Source organism: Pan troglodytes, chromosome 4 (genome assembly GCF_028858775.2).
Source record: "Pan troglodytes isolate AG18354 chromosome 4, NHGRI_mPanTro3-v2.0_pri, whole genome shotgun sequence".
Lineage (NCBI taxonomy): Eukaryota > Metazoa > Chordata > Mammalia > Primates > Hominidae > Pan > Pan troglodytes.
In genome coordinates, this window is record NC_072402.2 from 103538973 (window position 1) to 103559067 (window position 20095).

Here is a 20095-nt window from a genome sequence, read left to right on the forward strand (position 1 = left end):
GGTGTTTTAGGCTTTAGAAAATTTCTCAGAATGAACTTTTACATCTTTCAATTAAATTAAATAACCTTTTAATTTTTCTCTACCTATGTCTGCACTAATGTAACCTTTCATTAAATTAAACCAATAAATAAAGTTTTATTATATTCTATATTCCCTAGTCAACAGATGAAATGCCCATTTATTATGAGCTTGGTGTTAAAGTTAACTTCCAGGCTGGCTCACACCTGTAATCCCAGCACTTTGGGAGGCCAAGGCGCGTGGATCACGAGGTCAGGAGTTCGAGACCAGCCTGACCAACATGGTGAAACCCCGTCTCTACTAAAAATACAAAAATGAGCCTGGTGGCACATGCCTATAATCCCAGCTACTCAGGAGGCTGAGGCAGGAGAGTTGCTTTAACCCGGGAGACGGAGGTTGCAGTGAGCCGAGATGGCGTCATTGCACTCCAGTCTGAGTGACAGGGCCAGACTCCATCTCAGAAAAAAAAAAAAAAAAGTTAACATCCAGAAGAGAAGAGAAAAAATAAGAAGTTGTAGAAATGGAGTTGGAAATCTGATGGAATTTTGCCTGATCACTATCTTTGTTCTGAAATTTCTCTCTAATGAGAGTCAGTAAAACCAACCTGTATTTTAAGCTACCTTGAGTTTGTTTTCTTCAGCAGTAAAAATAGTTCAAATGATCACAAGATTTTATATATATATATGTACACATATATCTGTATCTATATATCTATATATGATAGAATGTGAATAGGGAGACATATTATATTACCGATAAGACATATATAAATCAGGGGATATATGTTTATATTTCTTATTAGTAATAATTATATTATAGTAATATAATTATACTATTAAATAATATATAACATATCTTATATGTTATATAACATAATATATATTATAATTACTATAATATATTATAATATAAATATAAAATATATATAACTATAATTACAAATATAAACATATTTAATTTATAGACTTCATTTCCAAATATGACACCAAGTAGAGAGAAGTATTCCATGGGCCTTCACACAGCAACTCTTCTATGGGCGTTCAACTCCATAGAGTGTCCTTGAGTGACAGAGACTCACTCAGGGGCTGGATGGAGGACACAGTCATACTCAGGTGTCCATAGTGACATCAAGACATAAAGGGAGAACTAGGTTGGCCAGAGTGGCATCAGTCCCCAACCAAGCCTGGAGAGAGACCTAACCATGAAATGCACAATCTCAATCTCCATGCCAAATTTACCCACTAACGTGAAAGTTAAATACTTTAATAGTGTAAAAATTAATAGTGTGAATGCCATTAGAATGAATAGTGACTAGTTGGGCAAGGAAACTTGTCATGACTAATGACTAAAGAGCAGCCACAGTAAAAAGAGGACACTCACAGATATGAAAACCAAAACATTTGGACCAAAAAAAGTTGTTTTATTTAAATGTTTCATTTAAGCATTTTGAGTATGGAGCAATATTACTAAATTAGACTCACTCTTAGCTTTCTCCATCTCCCAACCTCATCAGGAGGCAATGGATTTGTGAATTGAGAAGGGAGATTGGCATGCTCCATTACCCACTTAAATATCAACTAGGGGAAGAGCAGGTAATGTGGAAGAGATTTGAAAGTCTGGAAATATTTTCAAAAGGGAGTCGGTAACTTTAACTGATTGTCCACTTATGCTTTTGGATCAAACTTATTCTCCTCTGGCATCTGCTCTGTGTTGGAGCTGATTGTATACATCTCTTTCTAATTCCCTGTTCAGTCAAGTCACATAGATCGTTTGAAATCAGTCATGGTGGGAATATCTCTACCATAGAAATCTGTAGCCCATCAGATGTTTTTCTTTCTAGAGATCATTTTACCACTGTGCCAGTTTTTGGAGGCTGAAAAAGGAAGAACAGTTATATCCTTTCATGAATAAAGATACTATCTTGGGTAAGGGAAAGGGTTTGTATCAAACATCTCAAAATCTGAGAACTTATCCAAAACATAGTTAAGGTTTTGGGATAAGAGATTAGCCTGAAATTATCTCACTGAAAAGTCTTAGTTTTGTTTTCTCCTGACTTCCTCAGCACATGAGGAAAATTAGAGCAATCTTCTCAAATAAGTGGTATTTTTACTGTCCATCTCAGTTCATGTCGAGTGATTCTTTTTTCAGTAATATGCCAAAGAAATAAATGCCACAGTCAAGGAATGTAATAAAATATGTAAACAACAACCATTACTAGCAAAGAGAAATAGAAAATGTTGTTTTCTACTTTTTGAGCCAATAAAATGATGTAAGTATCCTAGAGACAGGAATACTGATGTAACCATAAACAAACAAGTGATGGCCCTGATCCTAGTTTATCTGTGTAAACAAAGGATTTTGTCATTTGATCACAACATGTAACACCCAGATATTTTTTTCTCTGTGGAATCAATCTACATGTTTTATCGCAAAATAAATGTAACTATGTATTATAATATTTTTCTTCTCATACAAAAATAATCTCACTCCATATTAATCTGTTTCCCCTGTACACACATGATAAATCAGATAATTTAAATTTACTATTATTTTATTTTAAAGCTTATACCTAGACATGTTATTTTCTATTGATAAAGTTATTCCAACGATTATTATCAAATTGTTTTATTTTAATATGTATGACATGAAAATGGAATGTCAGTTACAATTCCATCAAAAAAATGGGAGGTGGTTGTTTCTGTGTAAAAAGTCAAAAATGATCCAGTGGAGTTGCATAAACTTATTTGATTGTTTAAGCACTTAACTTTAATATAAGGTCATAAACTAAACATTAAAACTTGGGATACATGGTACAGAGTGATTCTAGACTAGAAAGCTGAAAGGAGAAACAACAACAATAAATTGGCCATGTATATGTTGGATTACCTAGATATTGCATTTATCAGAAATGTTACCTAGTATCATATAAAAATTGTGATTGGCACACTTAATATGTCTATTGTTTTTATAGACAGTCTTTTATTTTGGGTCTCCCAAATTATTTTTTGAAATGTTATTTTGTATACCAGTTAAACACCACCCTCCAAAAAATGACAAAATTATAAATCACAGTAATAGCAAAGTTTTTCTTTCATATATACCTAAAATATCTGACTTTATAAAATATTAATTATTTCTTTAATTTCCTCTGTAGGTTTTTGACACTGTAATAATGAGCTAAATTTTCTTCTCTCCTTATTCTATAAAACAGCACCCTTTTTGAAAATATGAGTATTTATTACACTAAATATTAATTTCCTCATTTTCATCTTGTCTCTCAAAAGAATTATTTGCTTTGCTTTTTCCAGCGCTCTATTTTACAGAACACGCTGAATTATATTACCTCTTTCCTTTGTATTTTCTGGCTTGTTGTCTTGTTTAACAGCAAATGCCAGCAAAGTAGTGCTATGCTTCTGCTTATTGGTCATCGAATTATAAAGTGGAGAGAGCTACCTTTGAAATTAAATTCTGTCTACTTGAGTCACATTTTCAGCAATGTTTTAATCACTTTATTTCTATTTTCACATATTACTGACACAAATAATCAAATACGTAATATAATGATTGCTTTTTATATGACATAATTGTACACATTGTTACGTTTGAGATATTCAACTGAAAAACATCACCATTTGTAACACTTGATTATAATTAACTAAACCCCAAAATAAGACTAGAAGAATTTAATGGTCAGAGAATTTAGAGGGTCATTTGATTGATTTTTCCATGAACCAAAAATCTTTCTACAACCCATAATAGAAGAAAGGTAAAATTTTTAACATAAAAAGTGAAAGAAACTTTAGACACATCGGTTTTGGAAATATGGCCCAGTGAATAAATTACAACATAGAGTTAATTCATAGAAGTGGAGTTATACATAATTGTATTCATTCACTCATTCAACAAAGTTCTATTGGTATGAATACTACGTAGTATGTTTTCGCCTCCAAAAACATTAATGTTAGAAATGTAAACAAATAACGTGCTTTAAAAGACATGAGCGCCAAATAGTTTTATGGATCAGATCTATCTTACCTTTTTTGGAAATAATCTTGATTTTATTTATATTATTTAAAATTAAAGATGAGACTCTAGACAATGATAATATCCTATCTGAACTTCCTACTCCTCTCTTACCTCTCTTAGATTCAATATCTACACAAATAATCTGTTGTTTTGTTTTGTTTTTCAATTTTATTTGGGGATATTTTGTTACAGATTTCAATTGCTTAATAGAATGATTAGAGAAGAAATCTAATCTAAAATCTAGATTTTATTCTTTAATGTCACAGAGTTTTACAACTTTCTCATTATTTTTTCTTTTTATCCTTTTTCTATACTGTTGTATTATGTGTTGTACAATGCTGTGAAATATGCAAATTTTAAATGAATTTTTAGATATATTTATCAGTTGCATTATTATAATACGCACTCTTTACCAAGATATTGAATATTTCCAAAACTCCAGAAAAATTTTCCATGCCTCTTTCCAGTCAATACCTGCCACATTTCCCACTACAGAGACAACCACTGCTACGATCAATTTTACTGTGTATTAATTTTGACTGCTCCAGTACTTCATATAAGTGACTTCATAAGCATGTACTATCTTTATGCTTGACTTCACTCATCATTCTTTGAGGTTCAACCATGTTATATGTATCAGTAGTTTCTTTCTTTTCTTTTTTGAATATCACTGAGTAATGTTCCATTGTATGTTTATAACATAATGATTAATTTTCCTGTTGATGGACATTTTTGTCCCATTTTTGGCAGGAATTAAGCTATTCTGACTTTCTTGTTTAAATAGTGTAATACACATATGTTTTATTCTCTCTTAGATAAATACCTAGAAGTAAATTTACTGGATTGCAAAGTAGGTGTGAGGTTTATTTTAAGAGGCATTGTCAGACTGATTTCTGTAATGGTTGTATAGTTGCACATGCCCACTGTCAAAGTATGAAAGTTCCAGTTGTTTTACATTATCTATCTATCTATCTATCTATCTATCTATCTATCTATCTATCATCTCTCTATCACTTATCTGTGAATCAATCATCTGGGTTTTTTGCTGTCATTCTTTATAATTTTAGTTATTCTAGTTTTCATGTAGTAAAATCTCATTAGGGTTTTAATTTTTATTTTCCCTAATAACTAAAAAATTGATGAGTGCTTTTTCATTTGTTTCTTGACCATTTATTTATCTACCTTTTAAACTCCCCGTTCAAGTCTTTTGGCTGATTTTTAAAATTGATTAATAGGATTGATGTTTGTTCTACTTATTTTCTGTCAATTGTATACTGCAAACATCTTAAACTATAATTTTCAACTTGTCAATAATTCTCTTCAGTTTGAATTACTTTTGCTTAATGTATTCTGAAGCTCTGTTATTAGGTGTGTATTAGGTGTGTTATTAGGTATTAGAAATTACTATGTCTTACATGCATGCATGTTTATGGCAGCACAATTCGCAATCACAAAGATATAGAACCAACCTAAGTGCCCATCGACCCAAGAGTCGATAAACAAAATGTGGTATATATACACCATGGAGTACTACTCAGGCATAAAAAGGAATGAAATAGTGCCTTTTTTAGCAACTTTGATGGAGGCGGAGGCCATTATTCTAACTAAAGTAACTCAGGAATGGAAAACCAAATATCATATGTTTCACTTATAAGTGGGAGCTAAGCTATGAGGACACAAAGACATATGGAGTGATATAACGAATTTTGGGGACTTGGGAGAGGGAGGTTGGGAGGAGAGTGAAAGATAAAATACTACATATTGGGTACAATGTATACACCTCAGTTCTTGGATGCACTAAAATCTCAGAATTCACCACTAACAAACTCATCTGTGTGACTAAAAAAAAAACAAAAAAAAACAAAACACCTATACCCCAAAAACTATTGATATAAAATAATAAGAAAATAATTTTAAAAATTAAATTACTGTCTTCTTGATTTTATCACTATAAAATGTGGATGATTTTATATCATTTTAAAATGTTTGTCTATATCCCTGGGAATATTCCCTGTTCTGTAGTTTATTTTAAATGATATTTACATAGCCATTCTAGATGTCTTATGATTAGTATTATCAATTCTTATTATTAATATCCACTATCCTTTATACAATTTTTATTTATTTATTTATTTATTTATTTATTTATTTAAGTGAAGGTCTCACTCTTTCACCCAGACTGGAGTGCAGTGGTGGGATCTAGGCTCACTGCAATCTCTGCCCCCCAACCCTGGACTCAAGCAATCCTCCCACCTGAGTCTTCCAACTAGCAGGGACTACAGGCACACACCACCACGACCCAGCTAGTTTTTGTATTTTCAGTAGAGACAGGGTCCTGCCACATTTTCCAGGCTGGGCAACTCCTGCAGGCAAGCAATCCACTCACCTCGGCCTCCCAAAGTGCCGGGATTACAGGCGTGAGCCACTGTTCTCGGCCTATCCTTTTATTTTTAACACATTTTTGTCTTCATATTTAATGTATCCTTCAACAGAATATATTGTATCTTACTTCTTTGTTTACTTTGACAATGTCTGCCTTTTAATTGGAAGGCTTACTACATTTACAGTTAATGTAAGTTTTCATATGACTGAGTAAAAGTCAAACTTATTTCTATTTTTCTTCTATTTGTCTTTTCTGATCTTCATTATTTTATTCTCTTTTTCCCAAATGAAAGTTCAAGAAGATATCCTAGACAATTTGAGAAGACTGTGGGGCTCACTCTACCTCCCTTTCTCATGGATCAGAGTCACGCTCAGCCTGTTGCATGTGTGTGAATATAGCTATTACACATTACAGGTAAATTGAATTTTTGGTTTCCTTATTAACTTTTGGATATTTAATAGATTTACTTAATTTTTAATTAGTTAGAATTAAAATGGTTTTGTCTTTGTTTATTCTGAGTTTTATTGTATTATGCTCAGAGAAAAATATGTATCAAATATATTTTTATTAATATTTCAGAAAAATATTTTTTCTGATTATAGGATAATAAAATAGAATTTACAGATATAAATATGAATGGAAAATAAGTTTTTATCTACTAGACTTATTGCCTTAATAATTATTTTGCTTTGATGTTTGATACACTTTGGGTATATAACATTTCATGCAACTTTGCTTTTCATAAAAATAATGAAATATTGTATATGTTATGGTATTTATTATTCTCTGCTGTATTTTCTAGTGGTAAATAATATATTTTAATGTATAATGTAGTGTTACAATAAGAATCACTTTGTAGATAACTTATCTATTGATTGTTAAATATATGTCAATTGCTGTAATGTGTACTTTTTTGTGTTAGATTACCTCATTTAATTTATTGAAGTGCACAATAAGGCTGGTACTATGACATTTACTTTTTGTAGATGAAAAAAATGTTGCTAAGAAGGGTTAATAATTGAGCAAGGATAACACTCTTGTTAGTGCCAGAGTTGGAGTCTAAACTACTTGACTACTATGACAAGGTATTAAAGTTAAACTAAGTTTTTTTTTAATCATTCTTAATTATCCCTTTTGCCCCTTTTTCCCTGAAATTTTACTTTATATGATATTAAATAAATATTGCTCTTTGGCTCATTTTATATTTGAATTTAAGTGCTCTCCATGCCCATATTTTCATTTCAAGATTCTTCTATGGGAGAGAGTGCAAATGTGGTGTTTAACAGTAGTTAATTTGGACATTTGGAAGGGAACATGTCACGTATTTACATATATATCTTATCAAGCAGTATTCTGGTGTTTAATACTTCCATCTTATTTCTTTTACATTGAACTAGTTAAATTCACATGCAAGCCCCATATACAAGATATAATTTGCTATAAAATATATTCATCATAACTGTATTATTATTACAATATTGTTTTTCAATATAAGAAGAATTTAAGCAGATCATATTTTGTGAAATGTATTACTTACAGCCAGGTATGACTTACAGTGCAATCAGTGCCCAAATTCATCATAACTTGGTTTCTTTATTAACAGTATAGAAGTCACAATCTACTCATAATTGTAAATCACTATAATATTATTCCATGAAATAGTATTTCCACAGATTACTGCTTTAGGTATTTTCCCTTTATAATGAAATTTTCTATATACATAACTAGCAGTTATGTATGCAGTTAGAGAAAAATCGATGAAACTGTACTCTCGAGAGGTAATAGTTTTTTAACTAAATAAATGTTTACACATGTATTTTAAAAAATATCTGGCTTAAAGGAACAAGTGACATTAAATATATTTAAATATATGGTAGCGACTGACTTGGATTATCAACCCATCCCACTCTTTCCAGACTTGTCTTTTATTTTAAATACTTTGAGTTTGATGGCATCATTTACAAATTGGAATTATTAGCAGTGTTCAAAATATTAAGGCATAAAAAGGGGGGAATAGGCCAGGTGCGGTAGCTCACACCTATAATCCCAGCACTTTGCGAAGCCAAGGCGCGTGGATCACTTGAGGTCAGGAGTTCAAGACCAGCCTGGTCAACGTGGTGAAACCCTGCCTCCACTAAAAAAATACAAAAATTAGCAGGGCATGGTGGTGCACCCCTGTAATCCCAGCTACTCGGGAGGCTGAGACATAAAAATTGCTTGAACCTAAGAGGCTAAGGTTGCAGTGAACCATGATAGCTTCACTACACTCCAGCCTGGGCAACAGAGTGAGACTGTATATCAAATAAATAAATAAGTAAGTAAGTAAACAAATAAATAAATAAATAAATAAATAAATAAAAAGAAAATATAACTATTAAAGATTTCTGGAGGGTAATGTTAATAAATCTCTACCCTTTTCCCCACTAGATGAAAAGAAAAATATCTCCCCAAATCCTAATATGAAAGAAAAACATCACCCATGTTACTGTACACATTTCTACAAATCTCTTCTCTACTCTCTGCCCTCTCCCTTCCTCTCTCTCTCTGTCTTTCATAACATATGCCTCTACCAATACTATTTAGCAACAATTTTTTCATTTATTGAATAAAAGAATGGAGATAAATCATATACATTTAAAAATGCATCATACTTTTAAAAGTAAGAATGAAAAACTATATTAAACTAATCCTTATATAGGCTGCTTCTATTTTTAATTATTAGACAATAGTCCAGGGACAATCTTCTATGTACTTCTGTGCAAATTTGTTCAATGACAAACTTCAGAAGTTTTAAGAACTGGAACACTCAGACAAAATAAGGTTGATGGAATTATTTTTAAATTCATAAAAATGGGCATATTTTAATGCCCTTGAAATCATTGCTGATTTTATTTTATCACTGTTAAAAGCTATTCAATTTCAGTACTAATTAAAGAAACAAACAAAAATAAAGGCACCAATAGATATTTTCTCTTCTACATTTTCAAATATTTATTGGCCATTAATGTCCTCTACATGGGTTGCCTTACAATATTATATTAGGGTTACTTAAGAGATACCATATAAGTGGACAAAGATTGTTTCTAAATCTCTGCTATTATAATTTTATAGCAATGATTACCATTGCATTTAAGACTTTATGTAATTCTCAGTTTTTCCATTAAAATAACTTCCTAAAGGTAATATTTTTGGCCAAATGGTATGTACTTTTTAAATGCCTCTGACATAACTAAATATATACACCTATACATGCACATATACATATATTGCTATGATCATATTGTTTGTATTCCAGAAAATCTCATTAATTTACACAATCATAAGTAGAATATAACACTTTTACCCATATTCTCATAAAACACTCCTCATCCTGAAATGACCACTACTTATAATTTTCTGAAACATAGTAATATATGCGATTATTACATGAGTTTTTAAAGGTTATTATTTATAACATATAAATTTGGTATAGAGTTTAATTGCAATTTAAACATTTATAGTCTGTTTTTTATTGAATTTAAAATATGTTAGATTAGAAAGATGTTTTAAAAATGTTAATTATATTTTGATTTTGTCTACTTCATTATACTTAGTGATTAGTATTTTATATAATTTGAGACTGAATAAATATTTTTCACTGTAGATTGAATGCATCCTCAATAAAACATAGCCATTTGTTTCATGTAATGCTATTACATTCTATTATGTGTTCTATATTGACATTAAAATTGCTCTTTATGTTAACATTTTTCCTGGTTTATTTTTGCCTATAACAAGTGATTTGTTCTTGACAAGCGGTATATGAGAGTATTTGGATAGACTTCTCAATCTTAAAAATCTCATTATTGTTTATTTCATCATATATTGGTTTTTTAATATTTCTATAAGTTGATTTCTTTCTGTTTCTTTGCTTATTTCTTTGTTTTTTATTTTTGCTACATATATTTTAAAGTTTTAAAATATAAACTTCATGCTAAGAAGAACAAAAATATCAGCTAAACATGGTAGAGATGGGATGAGTTTGGAAGAACTCACCACTGATTACTTAAAATGTCCTTTTCATTACTAAGTGGTACAGTGTAGTAGAAAAGTATATCCTGGCAGAACACCACAAAGAGTTGCTTTGAAAGATAGTAGTCAGGAGGAGGAACAATTTGGGCCACTCACTTGCAACCACTTTGATCCTGCTGACCAGTAGCAGCTGAAACTTCAGCCTTTTGCTTGAAGTATAAGTCCCACCCTACCAAAAAGGATTATAAAGCCTATAGCTAAAAGCTTATAACATTGTGTTCTTTTGTTTTCCTCTCTGAAAGAAACTGAAATGACTTCCCACTTAAACGTTTCTCTTCCCAGCCTCATGAGGCTCCCAAAGGTTTTTGCTTGACTTTTTACCTCTTACTTATGACCTCTCCTTCCTGCTTAGCTGCTTAGCCTTTGGCCTAAGACATTTTCAAATCAGAAAATGCCTTAAAGATAAAAAGCAAGAAGGAATCTCAGAATCACCTGAATATTCTTTCTTCTCTCTGGGATTTTAGCCTGTAAAACTCTAACTGCCTTATTAGACCTTTCTCCACGTTAGTTCTCAAGTTTGCCAACCCCTGCTTTAGCTCACTTGGAAATAAAGCACGAGAGAAAAGCCAAGTAAATTATGAAAAGGAAAGGCAGCAAGAGCTGCACCAGCATTAGCAATTATTGAAATCTATTCTGAATCACTAGGAATTAAAACAGGTAAGTGTCTTTACAGGATAGACACATATTTAAAACTAAATGGAAAATATGGAAATAAACATAGCATATTTATAATATAATTCATAAAAATGTTTAGTCACTTGGAAGCATTTTTAAAAGGACAGCAGAAATGTACCAAAATCAATATGGCAGTCTTTAAAAATATTGTTGGAATGAGAAACATTTGGGAAAAAATTTTAAACAAAGCTAGAAAAGTAATAGGATAAATATAACTGAATCTTTTTATGTTAAAAACAATTGTGTAATCAGAAAAGTCATAGAATCTAATTCCTAGAATCCATTACAATTGTTTTAATAAATTAGACAAGAACAAAGACAAATTTCAATATGAAAGAAATATAAACAAGTTAAATATTTAAACGACAATGTGGAGGAAATAACTGCAATATTCTTAGAGTCAAAAGACTAATGCCTTTAATTTTGTTTACATATAAATCCATTAGAAAAAAACCTGAAAGAAAAAGTGGGAAATATATATGTAAAAACAGAACACAGAAAATATTAATATTATAAATTGAAACAAAATAAAAATATAAAGTTCTCTCAAATAGGTGAAAATGCTATGCCTCACCCATAATTTGAAAAAGTTGTAAAATAAAATTATAAACTGTGAATCATACATTATACATTATATACATTATATATACATACATGCACATTATATATACATATATACATTATATACCTATCAGAGTAAAGTAACATTGGCATATTCTTGGCAATACCAAGTGCTGGCTAGGAAATAAAAAAATAGGCACTGGTATTTCTTTTGTTGTCAGTATCAACTGGAGCAAACGTTTCGGAAGCTCATTTGAACATATATTTGCCAGTTACACTAGCAATCCATGAATCTAGGTAGATGTACTACTTTGCCAAGATATAAATGGAAGGATATTTATGGGAGCATTGTTTTAAATATCATCAATCTGCAAACAAAAACAAATTTATCTCAATAAGGCTAATTATATTAATTATGGTAGAGTCTTAAAATGGAATACTGTATAGCCTTTAAAGTAGATGATGTGTATCTATCTGTTGTGATATAGAAATACCTGTATAGCTAAAATGAATTGTTAATTGAAAAGTATGTGGGATAACAATAAGAATAATACTTTGTCTTTAAATAATACACTCACACGCTTCTGAATGAAAAGACTGGTGAGTAGGTAAGGGATATGTAGTTTTAATTCGGTTTTGTTTTTGTTTCAGTCTATATTATTTCATTTTTACTATTAGCATCTATTTTATAAGAAATACAAAAGTACCTTAAAAGTATATTTAATGTAAATATATTTAATTTTATATTAGTGAGTAATTTTAAGCTCAGGGTAGGACTAATTGAAAGCATAAATCATTTTAGTTTCCTCAGTTCAATGGCTGACTTCTCATGATTTATTCAGTTAGGCCTCTAAAATAACAGAAACAGAAATGTATCAGGAAAAATATTCTTCCTTGGAAAAAATTACAAAGTCATGACATTTGCTAGCAAATATGTAAAGATAAAGAAAATAAACATATAGAAAATTATTGAAGACTGCTGTTTTTCTATTAGTGACATGTTCTAATAATCTACCAAATATTGGATGAAAATAAATGGAATTTGAGCTGTAAAGACTTGGGAGGAGGAAAAAGCTACACATGTTATTGATTACTAAGAAAATAGAGTGATGATCACTGACAAAGATATTGACATACCATAATGAAGATTATACAATTTAAGTCTTGGGACCCTGTTACTTCTTTTTATCTCCACAGTAAAGAACATAGTCTATAACATATGAACTATAAACTATCTGGAAAGATTCTAGCCCTTGGAAGTAGTATGATAAATATTTCAAAGTTGAGGATGGGTAACTTGAAGTAAAGTAAGAATGTTTATCAAAGTTAAGTTACGGAAGCTTAAACGTAGCTTAAGAGTTTTCTACACATATTTTTTTTCTCTTTAAATTCTTCTTTGTACTCAGTCCATCCAGGCTTTTGCCTTTACCACCACAGGTCTTATCACGTGTGCTGCTAAATGCAAAGCCCATTTGTCAGATTTAATTACATTTAATTAAATTCTACGTATTACATACCCCTAGTTCCCCTTTTGCTTTCTGAATATTGTTTTCCTCAGTCTCCAGTGTTTATCATTCCTCATCTAGAATTCTCAAAGATGAAAGCCTCCAAAATTCAGTCCTTCTATGTATTTTCTTTTCCACTGTAGTTAAATTATCAGTCACAAAATGTTAAATATCTTTCATTCTCAGTGACTTCCAAGTCCATATTTTAGGCCAGATCTATCCACTGGGCTTCAGACTGAAATATCTGTTTTCCCTTCACCTATTTCTTTAGTTTAGTTTAGTTTTTTTTTTTTTAAGTTGGAGAAAGGAAATTTTGTCTGTTCTCAATGTTTTTCTTTAAACTTAAATCAGATAATAATTTTCAGCTCAACATGCTCAAGAATTTCCTATCACAAATAACGACTAAAATCCTTATAATTATATTCAAGGCCTTTTAATTTCCTTTCATGATTTATAGTAGCATAAAAGTATAAATATTTAGAGATAACAAATTTGGTATTAATGGGGGACTAAAAATCCACCAATGCAAGCACTGAGAATTTAGAAACACATTCACATATACATGGAAACTTAACTTGCAATGGGGATAGGTAGGCTGGTGTTTTTAAAAATCAAAACAAAACAATTTTAGTAAAATTAGTAATCCATGAGGGAAAAAAATAAGATAAAATTGGACCACCACTACACTCACATATACACACACCTACACATACCACAAATTACTAGTACATTAAGTATGAAAGATAGAATTATAAATATTTTAATATATTACAATAGAGAATCTTCAATAACTGTAAAGGAAACTTTAGCTACATCAAAATAAAGATAATTTGTTTTCAAAACACACTGCAAAAAGATACGTAAAGATAAAGAAAGTGATAATGTAATAATCCACTGATACATACAAACTATTCTAATACTGTCATTTAGAAAAATAAAGATATACTACTTTTTGTATTCTGTGGGTTAACTGGCTTCAACTGGGAAATTCTGTTCTAAGTAGAGTAGCTAAACTCTCATATGCAGGTTGATTAAGTTGGAAGCCTGACCTGATAGGACATCCTAGATGGCTAATTGTCCTCTAGAATCTCTCCCTGCATGGTCTCTTATCATTTTCATTATTTTACGTCCAGCTTCTTTACAGCATGGCAGCTTACGTACAAGAGAGAACACTGCAAGAAGTTAAGCTCCAATGTGCAAGTGTTTGTCAAGTTTCCGCATGATAATATCCCACTGGCCAAAGTAAGAAGGTAGGCTAAACTTTAAGACAATATAAAAGGGGATTTTAAAAGGGTGGGCGAGGCACATCTTGTTGGAAGCCAAAATGTAATAAGTCTATTCCACTCCACCCTCTGACTTCCAATGATTCACACATCTTCCACGTGCAAACTATACTCACTGCCACCCAACATCTTTGAATGTCTCATTCCATTGTAACATCAGATATAGTCTTGAATCTAGAATGTCATTATCTACCTCAGTTGCAGGTGGTGATGAGTTTTTGTATGGAATTCCTCAAGTGCAGTTCCCTCCATCTTGTTCTGCAGATGCAGAAGTCTTTAGATGGAAAAAAAAAAAAAAAAACAATCTGGCTTTCGCATTCCCATCATAAAATGCTGCATCCAAGATAGAACAAACACAAATGACACTACCATTTACAAAGGAGTCACGTGTTCATAGCAATTCCAAAATCTAGCTAGGTTCTGGTCGCTGGGCTCTTGGTTCTGGCCTCAAATCATCTTTCTTTTTCCACAGGAAATTACTCATCTTTGCTACTATCTTTCTCATTCTCTTTCCTGCATTTAGAAATTTGGACATACAGAGAATTATTTACATTTTGAACTTTCATGTTCCCTTTTAGTCCAAGGTATGATAACTCCTTTAAAAACTTTGTATTACTATAGTAAATTTAAATAGATACCAGGCCTGAAGAATCTTTGAGCAGACAAAGTCAGTTAAGTGACCTTAACCTTGCTTGATTTGCAAACTTAAGTGAAACTTAACTTGAGGTATTTATTCTAAATGCCTATATTAGAGAAAAATAAAATTTAAGGCTAAACAATCAGAAGCCACCAACTAACTTGTATAAATAGAGACTTTCAAAAAGGCTAGACCAAGTAAGGCAACTGTGTAACTGTAACCAGTGAAATATTTTCTTTGCTTTACTTGTGCCTTCAAAGCCTTTCCCTTTTGCATTTCCTTACTGTAGCCTGAAACCATCTTCACTTTGGTGCTTTCAGATTCATGAATTGCTGTTTGCTCAAATAAATTATAAAATTTTACTTTGCCTCAGTTTAGCTTTTAATAGTATTAAATGATAATCTACTACATTAGACAAAAATCACACCCACAAATTCACTTGAGCCTTTCTCTACTTTGGGTAGCGAATTAGGGTGCTGTTAATACATTACCATTAAGTTCTTCAGAAGCACCTTTTTTTTGGAGAGATGTATTCAAGTGTTTTACAGCTGCACTATTGACTTGACTTCATCTCTGAGGTCATGTTTTATTGGCAGCGTCATGGATTTTATCATAGCCTTCAGATTATTTCTTACTTTGAGATTATTTTGTTGGCTGAGGAGAGAATGAGAAATATTTATATTTTCCAATCCAGCAAGTCCAAGGTTGGACATTATTTCCTTTAATCTGGCTAGAAAACTGAAAAGTTGATTATTAAGTTGATGCAAAGGTAATTGCAGTTTTTGCCACTGAAAGTAATGCACTTGTACCAACCTAATAGTTCATCTCTCTCTTGCAATGTCTTATGATAGGTGACTAAAGTAACCAATTAGCATTTTAAACCTTGTTCCTAGAAATCTTAGCTCAATTCACAAGTTTTTTAGATACATTTTCTTTCTTGCATTTCTTTTTTTCTTTTCTTTTTTTTTTTTTTGAGACATTCTCACTCTGTTGCTCAGGCCGGAGTGCAGTGGCACGATATCAGCTCACCACAGCCTCTGTCTCCTGGGTTCAAGCGATTCTTGTGCCTCAGTCTCCCAAGTAGACAGGATTCCAGGCGCCCGCTACCACGCCCAGCTAATTTTTGTGTTTTTAGTAGAGACAGGTTCTGCCACATTGGCTAGGCTGGTCTGAAACTCCTAACCTCAGGTGATCCGCCTGCCTTGGCCTAACAAGATTTTGGAATTACGGTCATGAGTCACCATGCCCAGCCCAATATCCAACAAGAGTCCTCTTTTCTCTGGCCTCTTGTAGCAATTTCCTCACTGACTTTCCCATTTCCAATAATAGGCTGCTTGCCACTCTTTAGGCCTCCTACCAGCTGGCCACAAACAAATGAAACATGTTTTAGTTTTATGTTATCTCAGTTAATAATTTATGTTTCAGTTATTTATTTCATAACAAACTATCCTAAAATGTAGTGGCCTAAAATAAGAATGTATTATTTTTCATAATTTTGAATGTTCTGTGCTCAGTTGGACAAGCCTTTTGTGTCAAGTGATATAGTCAAGGTCACAAAGTCACGAGGATTAGTGCCAAGGTCACTAATTCAGCTATATTCATCTTGAAGCCCAGCCTGGTTTGGAATAATACAGATATCTCTCATTCTCCAAATTCTTTCTACATATAATCTTTTATCATTCAGCAGTCTAGCTTAAACTTCTTTACAGTATGTTTTCTGCAATTAACAGGGAAATTTCCAAGAGGTTCGGGCCTTTGGAACGCATAATATATGCCATATCATCCTTGTTAATGACCAATGGGCCAAGGAAATGTACATGGCCAAACGTAGAAACAATGTGTGATGATACTACAGATGGCTAGAGTACCAGAAGGTATGGTCCAATGGGTATCACTAATGTAATTGTTTACCACATTTGGTAAAGATATATACTAAACATGTAACAAAGGATATGCATCCAAAATAAATAACATATCCAAATGTTCAAATTCAGGGTAATGGTTACCTTACATCATGGGGAGGAAGAAGGAAGCTCTCGGGGGTTTCTTGATCCCTAGGATATTCTATTTATTGGCCTGGGTAAGAGTACACAATTTTGTAAATGAATGCTCAGTATATCTATACTCATTTTCATGTGAGCTTTTTTGTATGTTCTATACTTCATAGGGAAACAAATAAAAATTGTTAAAAATGATAAATATCCAAGACAAGTCAATTTCATTATGTACATAATTGCTCATACTGGAAATCAAAACTAAATAGAACACACACAAGAATGAAAAAGAGAAATACTAGTTGAAATAAAGACTTGATATATTTTCAAAAAATTATCATTGACCAGAAAAAAACCTTATAAACATTAGTATAATGAAGTTAAAGTTACAGAACTTAAAGGAGATAGAAGATTCATGAACATTTTGATGGGAAAAAAAGATGATTCAAAAGAGGCAAACTTATTATTTACCCTCTATAGTAATATTCAAAGGCTATAACATAAATTCTAAGGTAAAAAATTATAATATTTTGATTAAAAAACAATATAAATCAAAAATTTCATTTCCAAGATCTTCAACTTATTACAGCATAAATACATAAGATAAATATATAAATAGTTGAATGAATAGATAGATAGATAGATGGAAACTTAATTAAATTTAGCCATTTAAGATTTGATTAAAAGCAAAGAGGAAAGAGGAAAGCAAACTAAAAGAACATTTGTGATCATAGAACCAATTCAAATGACTAAGAATAAACACGATAAGAATTTTTTGATTATACAAAATATATTTTATTGCTGCATAGTAAATTTATTTAAGGAGATGCAGGAGCAATAATGTTAAGGTAGAAATGTAAATCTGCTAATTTCCTCTCTTTTTTAACAATGTTAAAAGCTACTTAATATCATAAGCATTCTAATTTTTATAATTTCACATAATTTTAGGCTTTCATTATAACTTTTCCTGCTTTAGAGCAAAGGTTCTCAACTCTGGCTTCGCATTAGAATCACATTTAACTCTCTTGATAAGCCAGTCACACCCTCCTACACCAATTAAATCAGGACCTATGCAGGATGAGACTCAGAGATCAGTACTTAGAATACTCTCTGGTGATCCATTGCACGGCCGCAGAGCCTTGGGTACATGTTTTCTAAATTTAAATGGATTTTACTAATTTATAGTGTTTCTATATCTTGTGGTGAAACAAGAATATTCTAAAATTTATTAATTTATCAATTTTTAGCTTCATTTTCTTGAGAAGAAATAGCATTTTAATAACTTTTACTAAAAATACTTTTTAAACAATCAGTATTCTGTTTATATTTCTTTACTAGGTCTGTCTATCTATCTATCTATCTATCTATCTATCTATCTATCTATCTATCATCTATCTACCACCTATCAAGGTAGGTAACTAGCTATCTATACCTTTATATCTTTTTATGTGCTCTATAATGTAAATAAATTTGGCAAAGACTATTTCCAAGTGCTAGAATTTTGGTGTGGATTTTCAACTTTTTTCTGTGCTTCTCTCCAATACTTGAGGTTTCATAATACAAATGTTATATTTTCACAAAAAATTTAATTTTTACTTTATGTTTTATTTTCAACTGGTATTGAATGAATTACATATTGTATTTTGTTAGATAATTGGTCATATTTAAATTTATAGTTACAGTTATTCTTTGAAAGATTAAATATTTATTAATGACTGAAAGTATACTTTTATTATAAGTATCTTGACAATAAAATATCTATTTGTCTACAGTTTGGTGGCTTGTTTTTATGGGCTTGGAACTAGAGCAAGGCAATGGATGTTTGCAGTTTAACATTTCACAGCTTGAATTGGTAAAAATATATGCCTCTGTGATGTGATAGCTAAATGGGTATACATCAGGACTAAAAGAAGGAAATGCATATCCATAATTAAATTTTTATATGTTATAGCTTGCGGTAGTGAAATAAATATCTGTCAATGACATGGATGTTAAATGGTTATGTGTCAGCATCTAGAGTACAGAAATTAATATCCTCAATTAAATGTCTATTTGTTATGTAAAATTTTGATGCAGACATTCTTCATGACTTAAATTCCTTCAAGAGTTTTTCTAATCTTCACAAAAATAAGATGTCTACATTTGCCCTCTTTTGAAAACATGGTGAGGGCAGAGAATGAAGGAATTTAATTTACAGAATGTCTGCATTTTTAAGCAATAAATGACCCATAAGTCACTTTATATCTTCATGATCTCAATTTCCTAATATATTAAAAAGTTAAACCTCTTTTTCTCCTCTCATTTTCTAGCCCTCCTTATTAATTATCTGAATTAGTATGTTTTTGCACTGCTATAAAGAAATACCCAAGACTAGGTACTTTATAAAGGAAAGAGATTTAAGTGACTCACAGTTGTGCATGGCTGGGGAGGCATCAGGAAACTTGCAATCATGGCCTAAGGGGAAGTAGGCACCTTCTTCACAAGGCAGCAGGAAAGAATGAGTGTGGGAACTAGGAAGTGCCACACTAAAACCATCAGTTCTCATGAGAACTCACTCACTATCATGAGAACAGCATGGGGGAAACTGCCTCCATGATCCAATCACCTCCCACCTGGTCCTTCCCTCGACATGTGGGGATTACAACTCTAGATGAGATTTGGGTGGGGACATAGAGCCAAACCATATCATCATCCTTGACCACCTTCACTTCATTCAAAGTTAATAGGTAAAGAAAAAGCCACATATAACCATAAAATTAAGAATTATATGCAACAAAATTAATCAAGTTACAATGAGAAAAAAACTGTTTTGTTATTTCAGTATATTACATACAAGATTTTCTGTATAGTGTCAATGCTGTGAAAAAAGATTTAAAATATTTCTTCTATAGAGAAATGTTATTCATATGTTCAAATACTTTTTAGGATTAGAGAGAACTCCA